This window comes from Hyla sarda, chromosome 5 (assembly GCF_029499605.1).
Source record: "Hyla sarda isolate aHylSar1 chromosome 5, aHylSar1.hap1, whole genome shotgun sequence".
NCBI lineage: Eukaryota > Metazoa > Chordata > Amphibia > Anura > Hylidae > Hyla > Hyla sarda.
Window position 1 is genome coordinate 70,002,948 of NC_079193.1, and position 23,721 is coordinate 70,026,668.

General features: G+C 42.6%; 1 long non-coding RNA gene across 2 annotated transcripts; it reads left to right on the forward strand.

Annotated features, from left to right (window-relative positions):
• Positions 1-643: 643 nt before the first annotated feature.
• Positions 644-23,721, forward strand: LOC130272534 (uncharacterized). 2 transcript variants are annotated; one of them, XR_008843600.1, is made up of 3 exons: positions 644-778; positions 21,653-21,746; positions 23,002-23,721. It is a non-coding gene; the product is annotated as an uncharacterized LOC130272534 (long non-coding RNA). The 2 variants fall into 2 exon arrangements; XR_008843599.1 differs by lacking the exon at positions 644-778 and adding an exon at positions 18,998-19,132.

The window sequence follows — 23,721 nt, forward strand, 5'->3', positions numbered from 1 at the left end:
ATGTACTGGACTTAACAGGCTGCACTTGACTTGGCCTACGAATTACACAGCACAGTACTATAGATGGCATGTGGTGGGGAAGGGGTTAATGATGCACTGCCTGTACACGGTGCTATGTGAGCAACATTTAAATAAAGCAACAGGATCAGAGCAAGAAAGGGGTTACACTAAGCACTGATTTGAATAGCATAGGAATTTAAAGGGAAGAAGAACAGGGGGATTACACTGCAGCACTGTGGATATACAGCAGTAGATACTCTGGTATTTACACAAAGGACAGCTGCCCTAAGCTTTATAGGTAGTGAAAGATAAAAATGCAGTCTTGATTTATCTTTTAAGGAAAATGTGGATCACTTTCAGCAGGCAGACTGGCTTAGTTTGCTGGTACACAGCCGAGGCTATGTCAGGATTTCTTCATCTCCTGGACATAGCACATGCTAAGCACCATTCCCACTTTCTGAGTTCCATCCTGATCTAGCTGCTACTAGAGACAGATTTCCCCTAACAACATGTAATGGACAACAGATTATAGGGACACAGTGGCCAAGATATTAAGGCTGTTACTCTTTGCAAAAGAGCCATTTTGATGCATTAAGTCATTTACAAATAGGTTAGATATCACATGGGCAAATACATAGAGGGAGGATGTTTGAGATGTTGTAAATAAACTTAAATGATTTTATTTTCCATACACGGGAGCTGGATGCTGCTCTTTCTCAAGAAAACTGATCACAGGCTCCAGCAGCTGGAACCAACTACACATATGGAAGGAGCATTAGTAAGTAGCCATTCTTTTTCTGCTTACTTGCAAGAACGAATGCAACACTAAGGGGAATTTATGCCACGACGATTTGCTGCAGTTCTAAAGGTCAAAGGAGGTCCAACATGATTCTAGATGAGTATTTCTAATACGGTGGCCATTCAGTACATAATTCTTCCTGTAAATTGGTATATTTATTTTGATATTGATTAGTTAATGGAGTAAACTTGAACTAGTATGGATTAAATGTTACGTTTTAATACTGTGCACTTTCAGTGCTAGTTCCATTTAGATGCATCAGAGCCTTTAACCTTCTCATTTACTTGGCAAAATAAATCTGTATTGTTCTCCAATAGCTTAGTAAGATTTTGTTGGATTGCAAGTAACTTTCCCTGCCTAGAGTAAGTCCCATGTGGCTACGACTAGTCTGTGACATGTTAGAGTGTACTGTATGAGATTTGCAATCAAATTTCATACTAAAATAGTCATGCTACCTTAAAGGGGTATTTCATTTGGCTTTTATCTTGCACCTTTTCTTTGGATTTTTAATGGACTAATTAAAGTTTTGAAGTTTTAAGGAAGCTGGATCACCCCCTTTTCTTGTTACGTACATACCTGGGACCTGGACCATTTTCTTCCGTGCTTCCTATGAATGATCCTCCAGGCCAAGATGTGAATGCTTGACAACTTCACATGGTGAGCTGACTCCTTTTTCTCTTATGTTTTGGTATTTCGAGGAACACAACTTTTCCCCTAACTACAAGATAGTAGATAAGTGTCTTCTGTACAGGGCCTGACGCTAGCAGCTAAACTTACCATACCCCTGAGCGCTTCAGTCCCCACCTTCGAAAATGAGCAGGAGTGACAGTCCACTCACCGATCACTGGCTGAAATGTGACGCTGTCTAAGCCAGTGATTGGCTGAGCAGGTCATCACATTAGGGTGTCTCTAAAGGTGGGGGACAGAGCACTCGGGGAAGAAGCTGCTGAATGGCAAGTTCATCCCAAGAGCTGGAGCCCATACAGGAGATCGTGGGGTGGTCCCAGCAATTGGACCTCCCCCCCCCCCCCACGTATAGGGGATAAGTTGTGTTTCATGGAGTACCCCTTCAAGTTGCAGACAAACTGCACAATTTTTTTTGTCTGATGAATTGCATACAACCTAATGTCACCACTATCATGGTATTCTGCTTGTCAAGTCCTTGAGGCTCTGACCTTGTCTGTGTTCTATTGTAATGATGTAGATGCTCCATGCTGGGCTTTCTGTCATCACAACATTACTAAATGAAATGTGGTGTTAAAAGACCCATCTGGAAAATATTGCGATAATGAAAGGGAAAACAGAGAAATAAACAGAGAAGACATCATTTGTCAATTGTCATCGCGTTGCTCATTGTCCAATAACTTTGGCAGCTGCACATTAACATTATTTTTAGCACACTAAGAGCAGTGAGGATGACCTTCTCAGGGACCATAAGACTTATATGAACACCAGCATGCATGAAAGCATGCCCATGGTTTACATACATCTATCTTGGACCAAAGATGTAGATGGGAGCTGCACTGAGCAGTAGATGTGTGGAGGGTCCACAAATTGTATACAGCCCTGCCCATGTATCCAATGAAGTATGAAGTGCTGAGGAAAATGTTAGCACTAAACAAATTGTATTATTATCATCATTATTTTAATCATTGGAGCAGTGGAGGACACTGGAACTTTTGTATGGAGCCACTTTATAGAGGCACTTTATATGTATAACAAAATGTACTTTTTAATGTGCCCTTTTTACATGAAAAAAAAAATGTGGAATGTCACACAGACATGTAAAAAGTTTAATCAGAAGGGGTCAGGATGTTCAGACTTTCAATGGAGCCCATCTCCTGCAATAAACATGTCAAAAGTTTTTTAAAGTGACATTGAATTGACACTTTAAGCTGGCAATAGAAGGAACATATATTTATACACACACCCAGTTCACAATTCTGAAACCAGTGCTTAGGGTAAGTATTTTTATATATTTTTTTCTATTGAGATATGCAGCATTGCTTAAAAAAAATAGCTGTTGCCCCTTTGGGCATCAGTGTTGTGGTGGTACCACTCCATTTTAAGTAAAGGACTTTCTCTCTATGCAGGTGGCCATAATGTGGTGAGCAGGCTTACATAGTTAAATCAAAATATAAACGAATGACCTGTTAGTTTCATAAATATGCTGAGACACAAAGACTTGGATGTGGACCTTGTCTGATTTTCTACATTTACGTCACACCTTTATTAAGGCTGATCGCCCCAATGTCCTCTACAGTGCTGCCATGTTTGAGTGGAGTTTGGGACCTTGTATGTGGGGTGGGGGTGCTTTTAAAGGAGTATTCCCTTCCAATAATGATAAGGCATGTTGCTAGGACATGCTATAACATTATAATCGTTGGGAGACTCGCTGATCTCTGGGACTCCAATCAATCCAGAGATCGATGGTACTAAGGTTCCTTCAGCATTTCTCCTGCATCACCGCACTCTTGGCCATTCAATGTGTAGGTAACTGAAATATAGCGATGGGGCTGAGTTGTATCTTCTACACAGTGGATACCCAGGAGCATTGTGTGAAGGAGGTGTGGCCCATTGAGCCTACTCCCGGTGGGGATTCAGTCAGTTGGAACCCCATCAATCAGTAAATGATGGAATATGTTAGCAATATGTCATCACTAATTTAGTGGGTAAACCTCTTAAGCTGGCAAAGATTAGGAGTGATTAGTGATCATTAGATGGCTGTCTGCTTTTTACAATCCCTTTTGTTGGAAGGGTTTACCAAGAATTAGGTAATCACAGGTTGTCCCAATGCTGAGACCCCTGTTTTCAGCTTGAGTCTGCATGAGAACCAAGCAGGAAAAGGAAGCATTACATGGTGCCTGTTAGTATCAATAGGATGTTCCTGTAATGCATGTGTGGTGTCCCGGTACTGTATTGCATACCGTTCCTTGTATGGTGGTCCCCAAAGTCAGAGTAACTACGCTCAGGTAGGGTCCCCCAGGTAGGTCAGCCCCTAGTCGTCTCTCCTCTATTCTAATTCTGTGATGTTTACATGTACATATTTAATAATAATGTGTATATTTAACATAATGTGTAGTATGCTTACCTTGTTAGCGTCGCAGGACCTTCGGTCATGTGACTGTGTTGATCCCTCTATGGTATGTTAGAGGACCTTTGGAGGTCCTTGGGTCACATGTTACCCATAATTCTATGTAAAGGTGATTGACAGAAGTATTGGACCAATTAGCTCTAGTCCAGCCCCTGCCCATATAAGGGAGCTGTAGCCAATTATCACTCTCTTGGGTTGCTGCTCTCGTGGATGGCGGATTAGCAGGACGGACCTGCGCAACTTTCAAAAACAAGCTAGGCCAGAAAACCTACCGGCCTCAGCCTAACTTAAACCGTGAGTTCTAAACTAATCCCCGCTAAAGCTAGCGTGACTACTGGACTGCAACTAATTCCCCTAAATCCAGTGGAACAGCGCATATCAGTCTAAGGACTCTAAATTGCTTAAGGTCCCAACCTTTGCCAATCTCCGAGAGACTTTGCATATCTAGAGACTGTTCCGGTTAGGAAGTTTGCTTAAAATCTTCAGTAAAAGTTCCAACTGTTTTCAGCAAACTCTCCGGTTGTGGACATTCAATTATTCTAAACCTCCCTATCTCTCTTGGGAAGGGTGGCGGTAGGACAACCATTACAGAGGAGCCCTCACCCTGCCATCACGAATAGAAAGGGTTAACCAGACACCCACTAGTCACCGCACAGCTACACCCCATATACCCTACTCCCCCAGGCTATCACACATGGTTGTACCAAGCCCTTAACCCCTTAAGGACTCAGTTCAATAGAAAGTAGCTACCTGGCACTGGTCAAACAGCAAGTCTGGAATCACTTGCAGGTGTGTCCCGAAATTCAACAGTTCATGCATACAATAGCGCGGTGCTTCACAGATGAAGTAAAGAAGCTTCAATGATAAACCAAAACTATAAGAAGAGAACAGATCTGGAGCACTCACCCAGTTCTTGATTGCGGGTACTTTATTGATGGAAATCCAAAAGGCTAGAAAGCTAAAAAGTACATATTAGGGAGTGGAGGCACAGGCGTTACACCGGGCGTTCCTTACGTTCTAGTTTTTTTCTCCTTGCCTTATAAAAAAGCAGCAATTTTGGACTTTTTTTTTTTTTTTACGTTCACGCCATTCACTGTATGGGATAATTAACATTATATTTTAATAGTTTGGATATTTACGCACGCGGCAATGCCAAATATGTTTATAAAAAAATTTTTTTTTACACTTTTTGGGGGTAAAATTTTTATTTTTATTTTAACTTTTATTTTTACACTTTAATAGTCCACATACAGGACTATTTATAGCAATTATTTGATTGCTAATACTGTTCAGTGCTATGTATAGGGCATAGCACTGATCAATGTTTTTGGCTATCTTCTGCTCTGGTCTGCTCGATCTCAGACCAGAGCAGGAGATCCCAGGAGACGGATGGAGGCAGGTGAGGGGACCTCCGTCCGCCATTTCAGGTGATCGGATGGCCGCGGCAGCGCTGCGGGCGATCCAATCGTCCACATTAAGTGCCACACTTCTGCAGATTGATCACGGCATCTGAGAGGTTAAAGGGGTATTCCAGGCAAAAACTTTTTTTTATATATCAACTGGCTCTGGAAAGTTAAACAGATTTGTAAATTACTTCTATTAAAAATCTTAATCCTTCCAATAGTTATTAGCTTCTGAAGTTGAGTTGCTGTTTTCTGTCTAACTGCTTTCTGATGACTCACGTCCCGGGAGCTGTCCAGCTCCTATGGGGATATTCTCCCATCATGCAAGGGATATTCTACCATCATGTACAGCTCCCGTGACGTGACATCATCATTGAGCAGTTAGACAGAAAACTTCAGAAGCTAATAACTATTGGAAGGATTAAGATTTTTTAATAGAAGTAATTTACAAATCTGTTTAACTTTCCGGAGCCAGTTGATATATAAAAAAAAGTTTTTGCCTGGAATACCCCTTTAATGGCAGACATCCACACGATAGTGGCTATCAGCAGCTGGGACCTGCTGTGCATGACCCGATTATCGCTCCGATGCTCGTTGTTATGTATAGGACATAAATGTACGTCCTGTTGCGTTAAGTACCACCTCACCAGGATGTACATTTATGTCCTGAGTCGTTAAGTAGTTAAAAGTAAGAAATAGTATTTGTAGCTGATCTCTGCTCCATAAAATACACACTCACACACACACACACATATACATACAGTGGGGCAAAAAAGTATTGTCAGCCACCAATTGTGCAAGTTCTCCCACTTTAAAAGATGAGAGAGGCCTGTAATTTTCATCATAGGTATACTTCAACTATGAGAGACAGAATGGGGGGGAAAGAATACAGGAAATCACATTGTAGGATTTCTAATGAATTAATTGGTACATATAAAATAAGTATTTGTTCACCTACAAACAAGCAAGATTTCTGGTTCTCACAGACCTGTAACTTCTTCTTTAATAGTCTCCTCTGTCCTCCACTCGTTACCTGTATTAATGGCACCTGTTAGAACTTCGTATCAGTATAAAAGACATCTGTCCACAGCCTCAAACAGTCACACTGCAAACTCCACTATGGCAAAGACCAAAGAGCTGTCGATGGACACCAGAAACAAAATTGTAGACCTGCACCAGGCTGGGAAAACTAAATATGCAATAGGCAAGCAGCATGGTGTGAAGAAATCAACTGTGGGAGCAATTATTAGATCAGTAACACGCTATGCCGCCAGTAACTCAAATCATGCCATGCCAGACGTGTCCCCCTGCTTAAGCCAGTACATGTTCGGGCCCGAGGATTGGGAGAATGTCACATGGTCAGATGAAACCAAAGTAGAACCTTTTGGTAAAAACTCATGTTGTTGTGTTTGGAGAATAAAGAATGCTAAGTTGAATCCAAAGAACACCATACCTACTGGGAAGCATGGGGGTGGAAACATCATGCTTTGGGGCTGTTTTTCAGCAAATGGACCAGGACGTCTGATCCGTGTAAAGGAAAGAATTAATTGGGCCATGTATCGTGAGATTTTGAGTGAAAACCTCCTTCCATCAGCAAGGGCATTGAAGATGAAACATGGCTGGGTCTTTCAGCATGACAATGATCCCCAACACACTGCCCGGGCAACAAAGGAGTGGCTTCATAAGAAGCATTTCATGGTCCTGGAGTGGCCTAGCCAGTCTCCAGATTTCAACCCCTTAGAAAAGCTTTGGAGGGAGTTGAAAGTCTGTGTTGCCCAGTGACAGCCCCAAAACATTACTGGGCAACACAGAGCATCACTAGAGGAGATCTGCATGGAGGAATGGGCCAAAATACCAGCAACAGTGTGTGAAAACCTTGTGAAGACTTACTGCTCTCCCTGCCTACTTGCCCATCCACCCTGAACGGTGGATCGACAACTGGGTACCGGTCCCTCCCTGAACTAAAGTGCAGTGGGCTTAAAAACACATACAAATAAATAGTCGGTCTCAAGCCAGAAACATAACAGGAACATAGAACTCTATAACAGATTAAGTTCAGAGGACACAGATCAGTGAGCAGCACAGAGGACACTATAGACCTTTGGTAAAGCACAGAGGAAAACACTAGCCAAGTGATTATGTACTCTAAAGATCAGTGCATGTACAAAAACTCCAAAGAGCTGAGCAAAGAACTAATAAAAAAAATAGGGGGGAATTTATCATTATGTGTCTAATGTATACACAGTTCTACCCCTTTACACTGCTTGTCTATTGTACACTCTTGCTCAATTTACTATGGATGTACACTCCTTTGATAAATCTTGTGCAAATATAGAATGCCCCCCCCTCACTCTACCGTGCACTCCTTCTCTACCTCACAGGAAAAGTGGAAGTAGGGACTTTGTTTTATTGCTTTGAGGCCAGGATTCCATTTAGGTTTTTTGTCCATCAGCAAAAATGCCAGAAAAACTGTCCCAGCTTTTTCCTGCGTTTTGTCAGTTTTTCTTGCTTGGTCCTTGCCCACCCTGGTAACGTCAGACTGTTGCTGTTTGGTTGGTATTGTGCTGATACTGAAAAAATGAGGGAACCACACACGTTTTTTTTTTATTTATTTATTTATTAAAAAGCAAAAAAAAAAATGCATAGGGTTCCCCCTATGTTCAGTATCAGCCAGATACCAACCAAGCAGCAACAGCCTGACGTTACCAGGGTGGGCAAGAACAATTGTTACTGGCCCTCCCCAGCCTAAATAACGCCAGCCTGTTACCGCCTAGGCCCAGGAGCCCCATTTTTGATGCTCCGGGCCTGTTGGTACCGGCTCTTACCAGCACCCCTGTGGTGGTGGGTACCAGGGTAATAATTGGAGGTTAGCGCTGGCTGATTTTGGGGCTAACGCTAAGCCCCAGTTTAGTAATGGATTCTGTCTATAAGATAGCTTCCACTACTAAGCCTGAAAATTCAATGATAAAAAACACGACACATTGAAAAAAATATGTTATTTTAAAAAAAAACACTCCCCCACAACCCTCGTTAACCATTTAATTGAAATTTAAAAAAAAAACGCTGGTCATCATCACAGTCCACCGTATCTGACGTAGTCCTCCGCATTCACGTATCTGAAATGAGAAGAAAAGAAAAACAAGAAATATGGGTTAGTACATTTTTTGCGCACTCCCCTGGGAAGAGAGCACATAATGCAGCATGTTCCTAAACAGGGAGCCTCCAATTGTTGCTAAACTACAACTTCCATCATGGTGGGCTGTAGTTAAGCAACAGCTGGAGTCTCCCTGTTTGGGAACACACTGCCAGAAAGGCTCTGTTCCCATTCTGCAAAATGCATAATGTGAACAGAGATCTGTCCCTCTGCCCTTGGACTACAACTCCTATCATGGGAAAGAGTCTGTCCTATGATGGGAGTAGTTGTAGTACCGCAGGCTGCTGAGGGATGACACTTGCACATCCCCCGGCTGCGGGACTTTTAGGACTTCTACTCCCATCATGGACAGACGCTGCATATGATGGGAGTTGTAGTCCAGGGGCTGAGGTGCAGATCGCACCGGGTCATTCTGCAGAGATCTGCTGCGATTCGCATTTAAGTTAAAAAGTGGGCGGTACATGCGGCTACAATGCACTGCCCGCCGACTTCTATATACACTGTCATAATTCATAATCCCCATCGGGAGAGGGGAGCTCTGATTGGTCAATAGCTGTTCTCCAATCAGAGCTCCCGTCTCCCGGTGGTGATTATGAAATGTGACAGTTTATATATACAAGCTGGCGGCAGCGCGATGTAGAGGTGAAAAATTCAAACCCATGAATGCGGATCGCAGAAGACCTCCAGAGAATGATCTGCTGCAATCCGCATTTAAATTTAAAAGACGGAGGTACATGCAGCTACACTGCGCTGCAGGTAGCGGGCGATGGTTAACATGCACCGCTGCGGGTGGGAGATAGGCTGTGGGGCGTACCTCTGGCTGAGCTCCACAGTCTGTCTAACAGCGCTATATGTGACAACTGAATCTATCAGAACGCATCCAGCAGCCGCCGGCCAGATGATCCTGATATAAATACTATTCATTCCTATCGCCGGAGGCTGTATATGTATATAGATGTGCTGGGGGGGGGGGGGGGGGCAGACATATAGCGTTATCTGCCCCCCACAGCGCTTCTATATACATATGCAGCAGCCGTGCTATGAATGAATAGTATATCTATCAGCATCATCGGCTGAGCGGCTGCTGGATGCGATCTGATAGATATACTTGTCGCATATAGCGTATTTGTGCAGCGCTATATGTGACAAGTATATCTATCAGATCGCATCCAGCAGCCACTCGGTTGATGATCCTGACAGATATACTATTCATTCATATCACCGGCAGCTGTATATGTATATAGATGTGCTGGGGGGGGCTGCTGCATACATATACATATGCAGCTGCAGCGATATGAATGAATGGTATATTTGTCAGCAGCATCAGCCGAGCGGCTGCTGAATGCGCTCCTGACATATATACTTGTCACATATAGCGCTGCACAAATGCGCTATATGTGACAAGTATATCTATCAGATCGCATCCAGCAGCCGCTTGGCCGATGCTGCTGACAGATATACTATTCATTCATAGAGCGGCAGCTGCATATGTATATAGAAGCACTGTGGGGGGCAGATAATGCTATATGTCTGCACCCCCCAGCACATCTATATACATATACAGCCTCCGGCGCTATGAATGAATAGTATATCTATCAGAATCATCTGGCCGAGCGGCTGCTGGATGCGATCTGATAGATAAACTAGTCACCTATAGCGCTGCAATAGAAAATTAAATGCACTGGTGGGGTCACATAAGCAGTGTAGAAACTGTGTCCCCGTCCACTTGAGGGAGGTTAGTGGGAATGGAATGAGCGGCCTGCAAAGCAGAAAACTGTGTCCCTGTGCTGAGGGTCACATTCCGCTACAGGGCACAGTTTTCTTCATTACACCGGCTCCTATATACACTGTCACATTTCATAATCCCCGCCGGGAGACGGGAGCTCTGATTGGTCAATAGCTATTGACCAATCAGAGCTCCCCTCTCCCGGCGGCGGGGATTATGAATTATTACAGTGTATATAGAAGTCGGCGGGCAGTGCATTGCAGCCGCATGTACCGCCCGCTTTTCAACTTAAATGCGGATCACAGCGGGTCTCCGCAGAATGACCCAGTGCGATCTTTACCTCAGCCCTGGGACTATAACTCCCATCATGGGCAGAGTCTGTCCATGATGGGAGTAGTAGTCCTAAAAGTCCCACAGCCGTGGGGATGTGCAAATGCCATCCCTCAGCAGCACCGCGGTCCTACAACTACTCCCATCATGGACAGACTCTTTCCCATGATAGGAGTAGTAGTCCAGGGGCAGAGGAGCAGATCGCAGCAGATCATTCTTTGGAGATCCGCTGCGATCCGCATTTATCAACTATACAAGCTGGCAGTACATGCGGCTACAGTGCGCTGCACGCCGACTCTTATATACAGTTCTTAAGATTGATAATCCCCGCCGGGAGAAGGTAGCTCTGATTGGTCAATAGCTATTGACCAATCAGAGCTCCCCTCTCCCGGCGGCATTGATTATGAATTATGACAGCTGTATATAGAAGTTGGTGGCAGCGCAGTGTAGCCGCCTGTACCGCCGACTTTTACAGTTAATAAATGTGGATCGCAGCGGGTCTCTGGATAATGACCTTCTGCGATCTGCACCTCAGCCCCTGGACTACAACTCCCATCATGGGCAGAGTATGTCCATGATGGGAGTAGCAGTCCTTACTGTGCCAAAATAGACACTTTGGTACGTGTCCTCCGAGGTGGTGTATATTTGCGCAAGAAAATGCCGTTTACGCATTTTTTTTTGCACAAAAAATAAATAAACACAGTTAGTTAATTGATTCTACAGTAGAAAATGCTCTATGGTAAACTTAACAGTAGAAAAGGTTATGAAGAATTCTATCAAAATTTAAATAGACACAAAACAGCTCTTCAAAACACCAGACAGGAAAACGGATGAGTCTAAACAGACTCCAGGAACAGACAGGAATAAAGCATAATCCCCCAGAACCTTCAGTAGACACAAAGTCCCCATGGACCAGTAACAGGGATCTATCGCTAAACAGGAATAATCGCAATCTTTCATAAAACCACCAGTAGACACGGAGTCCCCATCAATAGGTACCAGGGATGCCAAGTTATAACTCAGAAAACATTTACAACAGGATATAATTATAGAACACTGTTCACACTGAACACAAGACAGGAATCGCAATCCCTCAGAAAACCTCCAGTAGACACAGAGTCCCCATGGACAGGTAATAGGGATATCTAGATCAGAGCCTCCAGTAGACATAGGATTGTCCCCAGGGAGCGATAACACAGAAAGCGGATACAAGAGAAAACACAGTATGAACAGATACATAACAGAAAGGATATACAAATCCTAAAACCGACTAAACAAACACAGCTTAAAATCTACTAAGAGCATGCCACATAACCATGGCTAATACCAGAACACACAAGGTGTATGCTAAAACAGAGATAGTAGATTAAAAGCTCAAACAAGGAATGTTTCACCAAAAGCTCCTAGAAGCATGTCCAGCATCTTAGCAGCAAGACATCAGGACGTCCATATGAAATCTGAAATCATCAGCCCAGAGGCTAGCATGGGCTGACTTTAAATAGACACACCCTAGGAGCTATTGGCTAGCAAGCCAAAGGCTTTAACTATTCCCTGACCAGGGAACATAAAACTATTCACACACAAGCAAATCAAATGGCCAAGATAGACATGACAATTGAGATGAACTTTTGTTATTGGCCAAATACTTATTTTCCACCATAATTTGCAAACAAATTCTTAAAAAATCAGACAATGTGATTTTATGGATTTTTTTCTCATTATGCCTCTCATAGTTGAGGTATACCTATGATTAAAATTACAGGCCTCTCTCATCTTTTTAAGTACAGAACTTGCACAATTGGTGGCTGACTAAATACTTTTTTGCCCCACTGTATATATATATATATATATATATATATATATATATATATATATACAAAATCATAGGATGTTGCAGAATCTTTTAATACCTTTTTTATTGGACTAACAGTATTAAGTAATTTTGTAGAGACAAGCTTTCAGGAATCCTGACTTCATCCCTTAGTTTCATATGTTCATAGATTCCCACAAAAGTTTTGATCACAAAAAAATCTATCTTTAAAGGCAATGTGTCATCAGAAAATGACCTATTGTTTAAATTAACTTTTTTTTTCTAGCTTTCCTTTTACTATCTATATTTAAAATAATCCCGAAGTCTTGCAGTATTCATTCTGGCCATTAGGCCTAATATTAAACTGAGATTTCCTATTCTGTCTGTGATGATAAGGAAGAGATAGCTGAAAAGTGATTTGTACAGAATTAGGGTACGTTCACGCGAGCGGACCCACAGCGCATTTTATGCTGCAGATCTGCTACTGAAGGACCACTGCATGGTGGCTTTACATGTGCCTGCTCGGAGCGGCAATACGCCGCTACGAGCAGACACAATGAAGTGATGTTTGAGTAGCCGCAAATGCATGGTGCTCTCACACACATCTCGGCCGCTACTCCTGCTCCATGAGCTAGGCTGAGAGCTGCCGCAATGTGCGAGTATACTGTGCATGCCCGCTGCGACTCGCACATCGCAATGTGTCTACTTGTAGCGACGTATTGCTGCTCCGAGCAGGCACATATAAAGCCCACCATGAAGGGGTCCTTCAGTGGTGGATCCGCAGTGTAAAATACACTTTGGGTCCACTCGTGTGAACGTACCCTTACAGTGAGAGCTTTTCCTGCCATGTACAATTTCCTCTCCTCATTCCTGTTATCTCTATGGGTACGTTCACATGGCAGAGTATATTCAGCAGCAGCAAAGTCCCATTGATTTCAATGGGATTTTGCTGCTCTGTTCACATGGCAGAATTTCCACAGCAGCAACATCTGCCATGGAAATCCTGATTCCGGCTTCCGCAAAACGCATACAGCCTGTTCAATGCCAATTCCTCTCGGAAATGTATTTTCGTCTATGAGACAGCACATTTTTGGGCAGCCGTAGCTCGGCCGTCTATGGAATGTCCACACAAAAATTTTCTGTGCGGACATTCCACTGTGTGAACATAGCCTAACAATGTGCTATTGTGAGACAAGGGAGTGGTAGGGAGGAGAGAATAGGCTCTCTAAGCTGACTGCAGCCAAATGCAGTGCACAGTTGGATCTATGTCAGAAGCAGAAGTACAGCCAGCCATGTAAAGGTGTTTTACAGACTCTACATCAACAAAATGGTAGGGAATGTTGAATTAACTCTATTTGGAAGGTTGCTTAACTTTCCAATATGCACATTTTACCCTTCTACTCTTCTACTATTATATGTTTAAATCAAGCATACATGTCAGACACAAACAGTGAGGTCTTCTGGTGTATCTACAAAGATTCACACTTACATCTATTATTTATAGTCAAGGAAACATGACTATTACATTTTGATTTATTTAGGCTTTGTTCACTCTGAATTACATACTTAGAAGTACACTCACAATTTGTACTTTCAATTGAAGTCACAAACATATGTCACCCATTTACTACTCCATTTAATTTTAAGGGATGCCTCTATACAGAAAGTCGTTTAGAAAGTCAATTATAGTCAATTTGATTATCTAGTGCAATGCAGCAAAAGTAATAAAGGGGTTTTCTAGAGAAAAACAATTAGTGGCCTATCCCTAGGACAGGCGAATAATAGTTGTTCAGCAAGCTGCTGCAACCCCCAGAGATCAGCTGTTCTGCATAGTCATGGCACCTGGATGTAAATGATGTATAGAGCCCTCAGCGCCACACATTGTTTAGTGGTGGTGGCAGGTTACTGCAGCATAGCTCCTATTCTTTTCAACTGAGCTGCAGTAACTAGATACCACCACTAATAAACAATGAATGGAGTCAAGGCTTTTCAGTACATTGTTTCATCCAAGTACCACGGCTGTGCAGAACAGCTAATATGCAGGAGTGCTGGGATAGACACCTTGTAGATAGGCCATCAGTTACTTTTTCCTGGAAAACTCTTTAAAGGGGTACTCTACCCCTAGACATCTTATCTCCTATCCAGCGGGGGTGACCCCTGCGATCTCCCTGCTGCATCTGGAGTTTGTTTAGAGAATTGGGTGCAGTGCCGGAGGCTTGCGATGTCACAGCCACACTTGCTCTTGGTGTCACGGCCACACACCCTCAATGCAAGTCTATGGGAGAGGGCGTGACGCTCCCTCCCTACCCTTGCAGATTGGGATTCTTAGTACTTCTGGGAATATGTCCTACCATAAGAATGGACGATAGGATGGAGAATACAAAGGGAAATGCTATTATACACAACATCTCAGCACTATTGGAATTACATTTTGTTTGGTTTTCTCCGTTATAGTCTGTGAATAAATATATCATTGTGCTCGTGTCATTACAATATCCATCAAACATTATGGCTGTCTCTAACTAACTCAGTCTGCAAGATCCAATCCATCTGCACATTTTGCTCGTTGGAGATTTTACAATGTACAGTCTGTGTCTATGTTTTGACTCCTGAGAAAACAGTGTTACATTGGCACAAAGATCATCAATCAGCCGGCTTTAGCAGTATCAGGAGCTACAAGCCTGCTTTTTTAACAAAGACATGCTGCGTACATTGCTTTTTATTAACTCCCTAGGAGAGTCATACATGTGACATACATCTTACATTGAGCATATGGAGAGATTTTGAACAGTATGTTTCCATTTTATTATTTGCCGTAGTGGGTGATATAAAGAACGTTTTATGGTAAGCAGAAGAGAAACTATGTTTCAAACAAATTGTGACTATGCACATCAATCTTTGATTTACCAATTCATTTTCACAGTTTCAATGCATCAGCTGAACTGTGATAAGGTGAAATACTAAGACAGTAAATTAGATATAGCACTATGAATATATTGTAAGCCTTGTTCCGTTAAGAAAACTCTTACTACGCAATGTTTGGTTACTGAGTGTAAAGGAATATAAAGCACTCATGTCGACCTCTATGGGGTTGCCCACTTTAAACAATTCATTTTAGTTACATCATCCAACTATAAGCTGGTCACAGGGTGTCCTGTTGCTGTGATCATCACTGATCAGCTTTGAGGAAACCTGGCAGCAAATGTAAAATGTTCCTACAAATAAAGGATTAAATGAGATTTACTGAAATCAAAGTTCCAATAATTCTATTCTTTGCTCTATTATGAAAACTGTATGAGAACCACTGACCAGCTGTAATCTGTGATAAAACCTGGCAGCAAGTATTTAATTTTCCTACGGCACCCATAGCACAAATGAAGCTTTACTTCCAAAATCCAGGAGATATTTTTATTCCACTTGCTACACATGTTTGTTATATGTCAAATAAAAATATAATACAGCTTAGTGATGCCCTGATTCCAACAATCTTCACGACCCAGGAGTAAAATAGAGCAGCCCCATGCAAATCTATGGGACCTCCAGGTGCATTTCTTGATCATGTTACTTTTTGGCTGCGGAGATTTCCCAGGAGTGTTGAACAGTGCTACCAGAACAATGTCATGGTAAAGTATGATTTAACTGTCCAGCAGGCAAAGAAAATAGTTAGTGCAGGGGCAGGGAAAGGGGGTGGGATAGGTGGGGGAGAGAATATTTATTGCATGCTGAGAGAAGAGTGAGGGGGAGAGAAAACATCAGTGTGAGGGAAGGGAGAGAGAATGGCAGAGCTTCTGCAGTGAGTAGTGCAGGGAGGACAAGCAGCCTATCACTGCTGAGGCTTCAGGAGACTGGGTAAGCTGGGTGGCACGTAGTATGCATCCATGGAATGTAAAGCTATAGGCCAAGTGCATTCAAAGCTTAATGAAAGGACTGTGTTGCTTTTACTCTCCCACAAGGTTTAGGTAGAAAGACCAGGCAACGCAGGGTACTCAGCTAGTGTTCCAATAATTCTGTTCTTTGTCCTATTATGAAAACCTCACTGTGTGGAGAGTGCTTCAGTTTGCTCCTTATTGTTTCTCTATTCTGCCCTGCTCTGTGCTAGAGTGCATAACAGAAGAAATGGAGTTTATCATTTCTAGATGAAACAAACTCATTTTTCAATATGTAGGTATGTATACAAAATCATCTCACCCTCTAACCCAGAAGTACTCCAGGCTCGGGGCAGAATTTCATCATTTAACAATATGTCTGTGCAGGAGATTTGGAACTCTATCAGAAAAATGTAGCTTCAACCACTTTACAGATATGTTATAAGAAATAAATCAGCACAGAATGTCACATTATAAACAAAATGGTCGAAATGTGGAGATCCACCTTAAAGTGTCATGTGTTCCTTTGTAACTTATTCAGTTTGTATATCCAACATGTAATAAAGCAAAAAATATATTATAATCAATACATTTTCAGTATTCAAATTTACAATGTTAATTGTCAGAGGTCAATGCCACCCGGAACCTTTTCTCAATAATATCTATTGACAATCAGGCTGTAGAATGACCTAGTACCTTGTATATCACCTTTCTGTGAATATATGAATTTAGATGTACGCAACACATTTATCTAACACAGCACCTTATTGATTTCAGTGTATATTGTGAGTGATGCATTAAAAATGCATTATTGAACACCTGAATATTTTTGACACATTATCAAAGATGAAGTTAGCAAGACTTGGATACCCTAAATGTATTTAGTCTTCATCATCTGTGCTTGTTTAACCTATCTGGTCACTCATAAGTTTTAATGTATTAAAGAGTACCTCTCATGATCTTGTTACATTTTATAATCCTCCCACTTCACTGCCCCCATCATGATAAACCACCCCCCTGCCTTTATATTTATTATTTTTTAGTTTTCTACCTTGATATTGCTTGGCATTTTCTGCTTAGTCAGATTCACAGACTGGGAAGGAATGTTCCCCAGCAAGCATGACATCATCTGAAGCCATACAGGGGAGAACTTCCTCCCTCACTCTGCTACACACAGCCCAGAGCAGTTCAGTGTGAGATGAGTCCATATAGAAAAAATGATTGAACCTTAGAATGCACTAGGGTGTAAGTGTGTGAAAAAACAGAGGCTCCACTCCATATCAAACAGCAATCATCAATAGAAAAAAATCATACTTGACCATTAGGTACATTTCTTAATGCTTTTCCTTTAGTATTTCATTTTCATAGTAGAAACATAGACCCACAGATCTCTATTATCATGTTCATGAATAAATACAAAAAATATCACCTAAAGTGCTCATTAGACATGCTCGACAGTCCTTATTCAGCAGCCGGAGCAGCTTCACCCTTTCTTGGGCATCCCATTGCTGACCTTCCTTCCTCTCACGAAGGCGTAGACAGTAATGTACAGAAAAGGGGGCATTCCGTCCCCGCATGACTCGGCAGCCGGTACACCCCCTCCATGAATCCCATAGGGATACATCCTCTATGTATCCCTATGGGATTCATGGAGGGGGTGTGGCGGCTGCCGAGTCATGCGGGGACAGAATGCCCCCTTTCCTGTACATGGCCTGTCTTAAAGGGGGCCTGCCTGCCACGGCTTCATGCTGGGGACGACAAAGTCCTTCCGGCAGACTGCCGCAGCCCCGTCCAGGAGATTGCGGGGGGCCTCAGCGCTCAAACCCCCTGCAATCTATAACTTATCCCCTGTCATTCGGATAGGGGATAAGTTATAAGCACTAAAGATCTGCTTCAATTTTGCTAAACTAAAAAATGGTCAGGACCAGGTTTGATAGGTATAATGGATTAACTTAACCCTTGAGACACTCTTGCCTTGCAAAGACACTTCTGTGCATTAAAGAGAAAGACATTTATTTAAATGGGCAGCATGTACCACTACAATACCTCTGTAGCGGCTCGTAGCTGCCTTATGGAATCCAGGTAATGAATGCTGGGGGTAAGAGAAGTAGAATGTAGGGCAATCATCTGATTGTTGCATAAGCTTTGTTTTAGGTTGCAAATCACTAAGAATTTAGCCTTTATTCCATAAACATGTAATCCAATCAAAGATCACTTCAAAATGTCTAAAATATTTTATAGTCTACATTTGCCCCATACATACAAGCAAAAACAAATTAAGATGTCTGTGGATATTAAGTATAGAATCCATTTACCCTGTGTATTATAGCGTGCGGCAGAATATGTTGCCACAGTATATACTCGCGTATAAGCCGAGTTTTTAAGCACGATTTTTCGTGCTGAAAATGCCCCCCTCGGCTTATACTCGGCCTGTCAATCCCTTTCAGTGGTCTTCAACCTGCGGACCTCCAGATGTTGCAAAACTACAACTCCCAGCATGCTGGGAGTTGTAGTTTTGAAACATCTGGAGCTCCGCAGGTTGAAGACCACTGCCGGGCCTTCGTCATCATCCAGACCCCCCCTTTAGTTTTCTACTCACCTCCCCTCAGTGGGAAGGAAGGGTGAGCTGGTCGGCACCATCTATGCTGCAGGGACCGTCCGGTGGGGAGGGTTAGTCGTTCCGGGCTGTCCATTTTCACCAGGAGGCCTTCTTCTCCACTCCGGGCCCGGCCCCGGACTAGTGACGTTGCCTTGACGACATCCCCTTGGGACATCCCTGCGCATGAACGTCCCTGTGCGTCGTCGTCAAGGCAACGTCACTAGTCCGGGGCCGGAGAAGAGGGCCTCCCAGGGAAGATGGACAGCACAGAACGACTAACCCTCCCCACTGGACAGTCTCTGCAGCATAGATGGCCCGGACCAGCTCACCCTTCCTTCCCACCGAGGGGAGGTGAGTAGAAAACTAAAGGGGGGTCTGGTTGATGACAAAGGCCTGGTAGTGGTCTTAAACCTGCGGACCTCCAGATGTTTCAAAACTACAACTCCCAGCTTGCCTGGACAGCCGATGGCTGCTGGGAGTTGTAGTTTTGCAACATCTAAAGGTCCGCAGAAGACCACTGATTGAAGGGATTGACAGGCGGTGATGATGAAGGGGGGGGATGATGACAGGGTGATGATGACGGGGGTCTGGATGATGACATGGTGATGATGACGGGGGTCTGGATGATGAAATGGGGGGATGATGTATTTCCCACTCTAGACTTATAGTCGAGTCAATAACTTTTCCTGGGTTTTTGGGGTGATATTAGGGGCCTGAGCTTATATTCGGGTCGGTTTATACTTGAGTATATACAGTAAATTTTATAAAAACCTGTAAGACTGTAACTGTAAGGGGCATCCACAATAACCTTGCAGTATTCTCAGCCACAAAGCATCTGTCACATCACTGTTTAGCTTAACAGCGCCACCTAGCACCACCCTGCCTTCAATAACCACTCATCTATAGAGGCTGAATTAACTTATTCCTATTTCATTTTTTCTATTAATAAATAAAATTCAACCATTTAAATATAGAAGATGAAAAGCTGTACATCATTAATTGCTATGGAAACATCATTCTAAAAATGCCAGTGTTTTCCCCTGGTTCTGCTCATGAAGAAACCTTATCCTAGCCAGTGATGTTACGACAAAACTCACACAGGATTTTGTTATTGTTTCATGAAGAAGGGGAGAGATGCCACAGTGTTTTCTCCAAGGATTGTTGGTAGAATAGAAATCATCACTGTAAGATGCCTGAATTAAATCATTTAGTTTAAAGGTAAAGTGTACAATAGCTTGTAGTCGGAAAAGATATAGATTGTATTAAAGGTGTCATTTAAAACCAAATTTTGACACAGGAAAATCAAATGCATTCTTAATATTTGTAGTAACGTCATTTGAAGAAGCTGTGAAGATAATACATGCATGTTTACATGTCCTCTGTTGTTATACATGAAGAAAGATGAGCCCAAGATACCAAACGACCAATCAGAGACAGTATAGTTCAAACAAAGCTATTCCTTTCTTTATTTTTCCATCCCAAAACAAAATCCAGCCTTTGACTTCAGGCATGAACAAATACAAAATAAATCCAGCTTGTATAGCAATAACTACACAGAAAACTATACAGGTGTTTTACTACCAGCCAGCCTACAAAACAGTCATGAACAATGGGTTACTTACACCAGGCAAATATCCCCTTTAAAGGAGTACTCTGGTACAGACTACTCCTGCTCCGTCCTGCCCGGGCTGCATAAAAATGAAAATAAACCATCACTCACCTTCCTGGGTTCCTGCGGAGCGCCACTACAGCTGATCGGTCCTCCGGTCCATCTTCTTCATACTTCCGTGTGAACGAAGCGTCACATGGCGCTCAGCCTATTATGGGACGAGGCAGAACATCACAGCGGCCGGTGATAGGCTGAGCTCCATGTGACGCTTCGTTCACACGGAAGTATGAAGAAGATGGACCGGAGGACCGATCAGCTGTTGTGGCGCTCTGCGGGAACCCAGGAAGGTGAGTGATGGTTTATTTTCATTTTTTTTTTTGCAGCCCGGGAAGAACGGAGCAGGAGTAGTCTGCACCAGAGTACTCCTTTACGGCTGCACACCTCAGGACTTCAACTCTTTGATGTTCCTCACAGCCTCTCTACTCTCATCTAGTTTTAAAGCCCAGTGATGTGCTGTTTTCAGCACCTGTTCTGATCTGGGCTGGCCTGAAAACATGAAGTGGCCCCACTATGACAGGCTCCACTATCAAACTTGCCTTTTATCCCATTAAAATCCAGGCCTGACAACAGGACTTATGGTATATAGGTTTCTAACAAGTTATGTCATGCCAGAGCTTCCCATACCTCACCCAGCTTTCCCTGGATGAGATATGTGCTTCCAGAAACCTAGTATCCATATACAACAGGTACCTGTCACTGTCTCAAAAAATGTATAGCAATAAATATAGCAAAAGATCCAAATCTAGACAAGGGGAAGCTAGTGACCACATAACACTTTTTATTGCAGTTTTGCACTCGGATGAGCCCCAATCAACATGGCTACTCCACACCCTGGATTCCCCATGCATTTTCCCCATGGAATATACATGAATAAGAGACATGTCCATTATCTATACATATTTCAAAAAGATGCAAGATAAAAGTGGTGCATATTTCCATTAAAAACAATGGGATGCATATTACTGTACATAACATATGTGATCAGTCGTAGTCATTTCCCAAACATATACTCCTATTCTGCTGTACGTAAAAGAAGCTGTGCTTTGCTTTTGAGAAAAGACATTTACACATTAAAGGGGTATGCTGCTGGGGAGGGAAAAGGGGGGATATAATTGGAAAAAAAAGGCATACTAACCTAGCCCCAGTCCCCCGTTGGTCCTGTTCAAATCAATATCATCCTAATATCTTCTCTCTACTTCCAGATTCTGAGACAAGCACCTAGAGCAGGACCTACCCTGCCCACTCAGCCAATCAAGAGCCACAGTGCTCCTTTAAGACCAGTGACTGGCTAAGAGAGTAGGTATTTCCTTACATACATTTTTGGTATTGCATGTAAATATTTTCTTATATACGTTTTGGTATCATATGGTAGGAGTTACATTTTCACCCAAGTAAATATCTCCTGACTTATTCTCACAATGCAAGTCAGAGTTGATTTAGGGCAGGAAAGTCTTGCAAGCACTCTAATATTGGCCATATACCTAAGACTTTTTTTGGTGGATCTCCCAGAATTTAATGGCACCAGTCTAATTCCTTGGGGGGGCTTACAGATAGAGGCTCAGTGCCAGACCTTCATATAGTTTCTTCTGTCCAAACCTTTGATTTATCTAATGCTAAGCTGTGCCAAAGATGTTTGGCAACCCTTCGTTTCCCAGCCCTGTTAAAATAATATGCATGTTGAGCCGAGTCAATCATGTATGTTAATGGGGAAGTCAGAGGTGGCAGCTGTCAGCGTAACAAGTCAGCTATCTAATAAATATGGGCAGCTCAATTCATCATGTACACAGTGCACATGAGCCTGTGGTGGTACATAGACTGCAATACTGGTTCACAATGCTAATAAATATTACACCGCTTTGTGCGGTACCAAACCGTGGACCACCAGATGATGCAAATCATGGGTAGTCATGATAGAAGTTGTAGTTTTGCAACATCTGGAGGTCCAGAGTTTGGAGACCACTGCTCTAGGCATCTCTGCATGACGAGGTATTTTTAGCTTGAAGCAATACGTACTTCTGGACGAAAGTCAGAGTTACATTATGATCCTTAGGCCGGGTTCACTAGAGTGAAAAATGTGTGGAATATCCACATGAAAAACAGGTGCGGATATACTGCACATTTGACTTTGACAGGTGGGCGCTAGGACCACTTCGGAAATGTGCTGTCTCATAGACGGCAATGCATTTCCTTGTGGACTCCGTAGATAGAATAGACTTTACTATTCTTTCTGCAGACGCCGGAATCTGCACTGTTCTGCTGGACCATTCACACAGCAGAATTTGAAATAAATGGGCCACTGCTTCACCGGAATTTCCGAGCGGAATTTTAAAATGGAATTCTGCTTGGAAATTCTGTGGCGTCAACCTGGCCTAACAGTATGGGCACCATAGGTGGGATCTCTGTGACCCTGAATTAATCATTATGCATGAGTTTTATATGAAGACTATTTTTTTATGCTTTTTCTTTGGATGCCTAAACTAGGTTGATTTTAATACGCAGGCAGCTGATACTACTTTGTGGTTAACAAAATTTTTTTTTTTTACTGCAATAGTCTGAAGAAGATTCATTCAATCAACTGATTGCCACTTATATACAGAACTATGGAAGGCTCTCCAACATGCATTATGGTGCGTTCTTCAGAGAAATGCCTTTCTGTGTTTGTAATTACAGACATATAAAAAAAGATTATTCCTAGATAAGCTGAAATGCATGTCATAGCACCCATAAAAATCTTTTTTATCCGCCCGCTCCGCTCCCTTTGGCTAGGCCAATGCCAGATAGAAGTATGTATTTCCAGGAGTCTTTATGAGCAATCAATGTGTAATGGAGTCACAAATACTCTATACTTGTCAATGATGTCTTTGTCTTAGAAAATGGTTTTTAACTGCTCAATATCTTGTCATACCCAAAAAGTATTCAGACCTTTTACTATGTATTCTCGGCCGTGCAAGCGGAAAAGAAGACAAATGACTTTATCCCTGGCCGCCGCTATCTGATTTTACCTTGGCAAGGTCTTAATTATTTCCCTTTCAGTCTCAGAGGGAAAGGGAATGAGATAGACTGTATCAGCGTAACCTCACTCCTGGGAATAGGGAAACTTTACATGGACTATCGTTTGTAAGAGGCGCGACAATGCAATAAAATATATCCATGGTCTGGCTTTCTTCATGTCCAGAATGAACTGAGTCTGATAGCATTAAATTCAGTATTCAAAAGTGAACCCACGGCACAGAGTTACTTCAGAATCAGCCTAAAGCATATTATTGGTTGA